This window comes from Schistocerca piceifrons, chromosome 4 (assembly GCF_021461385.2).
Source record: "Schistocerca piceifrons isolate TAMUIC-IGC-003096 chromosome 4, iqSchPice1.1, whole genome shotgun sequence".
Lineage (NCBI taxonomy): Eukaryota > Metazoa > Arthropoda > Insecta > Orthoptera > Acrididae > Schistocerca > Schistocerca piceifrons.
In genome coordinates this window covers 181535697-181541413 of record NC_060141.1, presented here as the reverse complement: position 1 = coordinate 181541413, position 5717 = coordinate 181535697, and positions in this window count along the sequence as shown.

Genomic DNA, 5717 nt, shown 5'->3' with positions numbered 1-5717 from the left:
TTTTTGCTCCTTTCTTTCTTTCTATGAGAAAAACCCAATATCCTTATAAACCAATGGTTTCTAAATGAACAACTATACACGAATTAGGACACCAGAATACGTATTTTGTGTTCTGCATGTCTCAAAAGATGCTACAGTAAAATATCATACACTATTGAGCAAAAATAAAAACAGTTTGAAAAATAATCAGACGTCTTCAACATATTTACAACCACAATTCAACTATAGACTGTTTCCTCCACATGAAATTCCTCAAGATGAACACTCTGTAAGGATCGTATTGTTGGGGGTTTCTGAATGCTTAAGCGCAGCTCATTCTATGGCGTCATACTTAGGAAATCTGACTATTCAAGATTAAAAATGGAAATGTTACATTTTATAGCGCCAGACGACCATTGGGGATATGTGGGAGGTTAGGGGGTGTTTGGACTGAAAGCAGAAACTTGGTGACTGTATGTTGTTAGTGGACCGTTTAAGTGCCTATACTGTGGGAACGTCTCATGTGTGGCCCAGTGGAAGAAGTATCGGGAACCATTGTGTTGAATGCCAAGTGCAAGCCAGGGGTACTGCAATAAAATTCCCGCATCTTTACGTAACATAACATCGAAAGTCTGAAAACAGGACAACACGTGTCACCATGGGAAATAAGACTATTTAAATACACACCTTGTAGCTGTATTTTCGTTGAGAAAATCTATAATACTTGTAATCTAACTGACATGACCCATATCATAGCCAGTTGTAGCAAATATGACACAAAGACATGCAAATTACTACCTAACCAACCATAGCTAAGATGCCCACTCATGACTGATATTTTCCTGCAATAGACTGCAAGGCAGCACACAAAAGCATCTAGAATTATCTAATTATATGTTTTTAATTTATTCTATCTACTGTTGACGGAACCGTGGGAACCCAGTCATATGATATGTTGATACTAAATCTGACTTATCTCAGGTTGCAATAAAGTGAACTTCAGTTTTATTTTAACACAACTTATTTTGACGCCTCTAGCCTCATCTTCGAATGTACCTGATACATATACATCAAACTGATATGCTACCAGCCACTCAGTTTGTCACTTCATGAGTGATGCTCTGGTCCCTGGTTACTACAGAACAATTGACTACGCCAAGACATGGTCCAAAGATAAACACACCTCACATCAGTTTTATGTACATGTGTCAGGTACATCTCAACAAAGGCTAGAAGCCTTGAACTCGATCGTGTGAAAAAAAATTGAAAATCCGTTGACTGCAGTCATTCTTAGTCTCAGTACACATCTTGTGATTATTCATCCATTTAATTTGATCACCCTAAAAGCAGAGTTCTGCTGCTGATTTTCGTAAGTGGTAACAGATCGTGATGATGCCAGTAGAGAGGACCAGTTACATCCACTAATGAAAAATCGTAGAACACGTAAAAACTAATAAAAAAACATCTTGAATCATTGTTCCTGGGAAACAGCGATCTAAAATTACAATAAAAGTTTTTAATGAAACAGTGTTTATCGTCTCCATGTAAAGGGCCGCTGCTTGCCATTTTCTTCAGCCGTCATTGTGGAGTTTTGTTTGGTTCATAATGAACGTACCACTATCGAAACGGGTCATCTGATTTATAAATTTTAAATCCTTGCATGCGATCCTAGATGTTTTATTGAAAACGTTTTTACAATAAATCTTTATTCTGGAATAAAATATCTGAATCTTTCCTTAACCCTTCAGCATTCTGGCACTGAGTCGTTTTCAAAAAGGATCTGAGTGGAAGAGATGTAGCTTACAGTGAGAAACATTGAGAAACCTTGAGAAAGGCATGAGCAATACCATGAAATAGAAACGAACGCAGCTGAACCTACACCGTGTAAAGACCTACAGATATAAATTGTCGTCTCGAATTTCATTAAGCATAAGTGCAAATTGTCCTACCTATGGACACGAAACTATAAGTAAAATAGCTCCGCTAGATGGTGTTAACGTAGTTCGTCCCTGACCGACACGATGTCCATGTGTCTCGCGTTGGAAGTGTTGCCTCTCCGGCTGTGTGTAGGCGCGCCCTGCGCAGTGGCAGACAGAAGAACCCACCCATAAACTTTACAACTCCAGCATCCAGGCGGTGGCCGTAGCGGCTGTTAAGCTGTTCCCAGGCTAAATTATAGTTTTATGCCGCGGAAATTGCGAGCAGCCTGCACATTTTATTTCGCCGCTCTAATGTACTGCATAAGTATTGCCGCCACGCAGCTTGGGAGTCCCCCAGAGAAAGGATCTCCCTGTTCATTTATCTGCGACAGAAGGACCACAACTGAGATATTTATTACCTCTTTCGCACATACGCTTTCAGCGGAAAAATACTACTGCATTTCTTGGATACTTGTTCTAGATCAGTCTACCGAAACTGGAGGCAACATATTCCAAGGAGTGGAGGTGATGTAGCAAATGGACAAATCGAAAACTATTCGTCTTTAAGCCACTCAGCAGTTTCACTACTGCAGGCTAATAGCGAGAAAATGAATTGACTGTTACAAATGAAGGGCAACAGAGTGTCGAGATCCTACGGGTTTGTGCGTATTGGATTAAGGGAAAAGTGGCTTACAAGGCTGTCGAGAGAATATATGAGCCATATGTGAAACATAAAAAAAGCAAACTAAATAAATAAAATGATGTGAAAAAATCCATCTTGCATAAAATATGTCATTAATAAGGCAACAACTGACGTGAACTCAATGCTGCAAGAATCTCCACATCTCTGAAGAGAATGGAGATGACGTTTGAAATGGTGTATGTGAGTTCACAACTGACGTGTGTACAATACCGCGGATCGTTTATACCAGAAGCCTAGCGCCAATGCCGGTGTGGCCAAAACTCATCTTCGTTCGCACTCTCAACATGATTCAGTCAATGTTGTTTCAATCGGGTGGTAGTTCGACAGCCTTTCTAACTACAAGGCGTATTGTTTTAAAATCTAAAATTCTAGGACAAGCTACACTGTTTTAGAGCTGAACTGCTACGAAAAGTAAAATCGTGCAGCAATGTAATTTATGAAATGATTGATTGGTGTTAGACATTATGCAGTATTCGGTACACGATATTCTCCAAAACGAAGGAACTTTTCTCAGTATTACACATATAAATATAATCAGGGTGTATGACACGAATATACGTCAGTTCCTTTTTCTGTCCCAAGGACAACACATGTTCATTATACAGTAGCCGACAATGTCGTGAGCCCGGTTCTTTATCTATCCCAGTTTTCTGTTAGGCGGAACAACAAACGGTTACTGAAAAAAGTGTGACATATTCGTACTTGATTTTTTTCTTGTCAATCGTCTGACTGGTTTGATGCAGCCCGCCATGAATTCCTCTCCTGTCCCAAACTTTTCATCTCAGAGTAGCAATTGCAACCTACGATCAATTATTTGCTGGATGTATAGCATTGTCTGTCTTCATCTACAGTTTTTAACCTCTACAAGCCGCTCTGGTAGCACGAACGTTATTCAGTGAATCTTAAACTCGTATATCCTATCATCTTGTTACTTCTTCATGTCAGTTTTCCGTATATTGCATTCCTTTCCGATTCTGCAGAGAACCACCTCATTCCTTACCTTAGCAGTCCACCTAATTTTCAACATTCTTATGTAGCCCAACATCTTAATCCTTCGTTCTCCTCAGTTCTGGTATTTCTATGGTCCATGGTTAACTATCATACAACGCTCAGTTACAAACGCACATTCGCAGGAATTTCTTCCTCAAATTATGGCCTACAGTTCACATAGACTTCTCTTCGCGAGAAATGCCCCTTGCTCTGCCCATCACGTGTAATTTTGCTTCCTACATAACAGATTTACTCAAATTGGACTACTTCGTGGTCTCTAATTGTGATGTCAAGTTCCTTACTGTTCTCATTTTTGCTGCTTCTCGTTACTTTCGTCTTTCTTTGATTTAGTCTCAGTCCATATTCTGTACTCATTAGACTGCTCATTCCATTCCACACTTCTTGTAATAGTTATCACTTTCGCTGAGGATGCCAATGTTATCAGCAGATCTTATCACTGAATCCTTTCTTTCTGAATTTTAACCTCACTCTTCAACATTTTTCTTTTTTCCTAAACTGCTTCTTCGATGTGTAGATTGAACAGCAGAGACGAAATACTACATCCCTGTTGTACATCCTTTTTAATCCGAGCACTTCGTTTCTTCCTCTTTGTTCTTGAACTTTCTGTATATTATCCGTATTTCTCCATAACTGACCTCCATTTTTCTTAGAATTTCGAACTTCCCGCACTATTTGACATTGTTAACTGCCGTTTCAAGTTTGACAAATCCTGTGAAGGTATCTTGATTGTTTTTCAGACTTGCTTCCATTATCAACCGCAAAGTCAGAACCGCTTCCCTGGTGCCTTTACCTTTTCTAAAGCCAAAATAACTGTCATCTAACAGATCCTCACTTTTCTTTTCCTTTCTTCTGTATATTATTCTAGTTAAACACTTGGATATATGGGTTCTTAAGCTGATTCTGTGTTAAATCTGGCACTTTTGGGCTCTTGCTATCTTCGGTTTTTGTGAAAGTCTGATGGTATGTCACCAGTCTTACAAACTCGTGAATAGTTGATTTGTTATCATTTCCCGCAATGATTTTAGATATTCTGATTGAATATTATCAATTCCTTCTGCGTTATTTGATCTTAAGTTGCCAAAACAGTTTTAAGTTCTGTTTCTAACACTAGAATCTTTATCTCTTCCCTGTCAACACCAGTTCCATCTTCCATCACGTCATCAGGCAAGTGATACCCTCCATAGATGCCTTCAGTGTACTCTTTCCACCTATCCTCTATTTCCTCTGCATTTAACAGTGGAATTCCTGTTGACTCTTGACACTTGAGGGATAGAAAACATGAAGTATAACCTATATTCCAGTAGATACTGAACAGCACTACTACATGGCGGTAATAGTGGGAGCGGGCCTGGGTGGTGCTGCCACTGCTGGAGAACTGATTATGTTCTTAGCATTCTACTGTCCCTGTTAATGCGTATCGGGATGACAAATATCGCGCTGGACTAATTTTGGACAGCTCTATCACGTGGTCAAACAAAATTCCGCTTTAAAAATAATTTTGTTCTTAACGGGAAACAAACCTACGGTTTTCATGTGCAGAGGGCGTCGCATGAAGGCGCGATGAGCAGCATTTGTTTGGGATGACTCCAGCTAAACACTGCGAAAACTAAACTGCAAGTACCTCCTCAAACACCGGAGAAAGTCCACCTGTCGATCTGTAGGAGAGGCACCCTGTACGGACGGCGCTCTCGACTACTTCTGAATAACTGAATGGTTGCAGTCCATCCTCCTTTCACATATGTGGTTTCAGTACTTTGTGGTTCTGTCAAGTTTGACGAAATGTCTTTTCTCTGACTGTATTGCCTTCTATTTTTCCATGCCATGGAGGAAAATCACGCTGGGAACATAAATTGAGAGTGTTTTCATTTTCATTTGTACAATATCTGATATTCAGCGGACCATGTACCTAAAACCCTAAGTTCTAAAGATGAATGATTGCTGGGCTGAATGAATGGTGGGAAAATTATGAACACGTACAGCTGGGTGAAGCCAAGTTGATATCACTGGTTTAGCATCGTAGCAGAGGCCTGGGAACAACGGTTGAGTTCAACTTACAAAGCTGGCGGGAGGCGCCTATAAGGTGTCGGTCTTTTGTAACGGGTGAC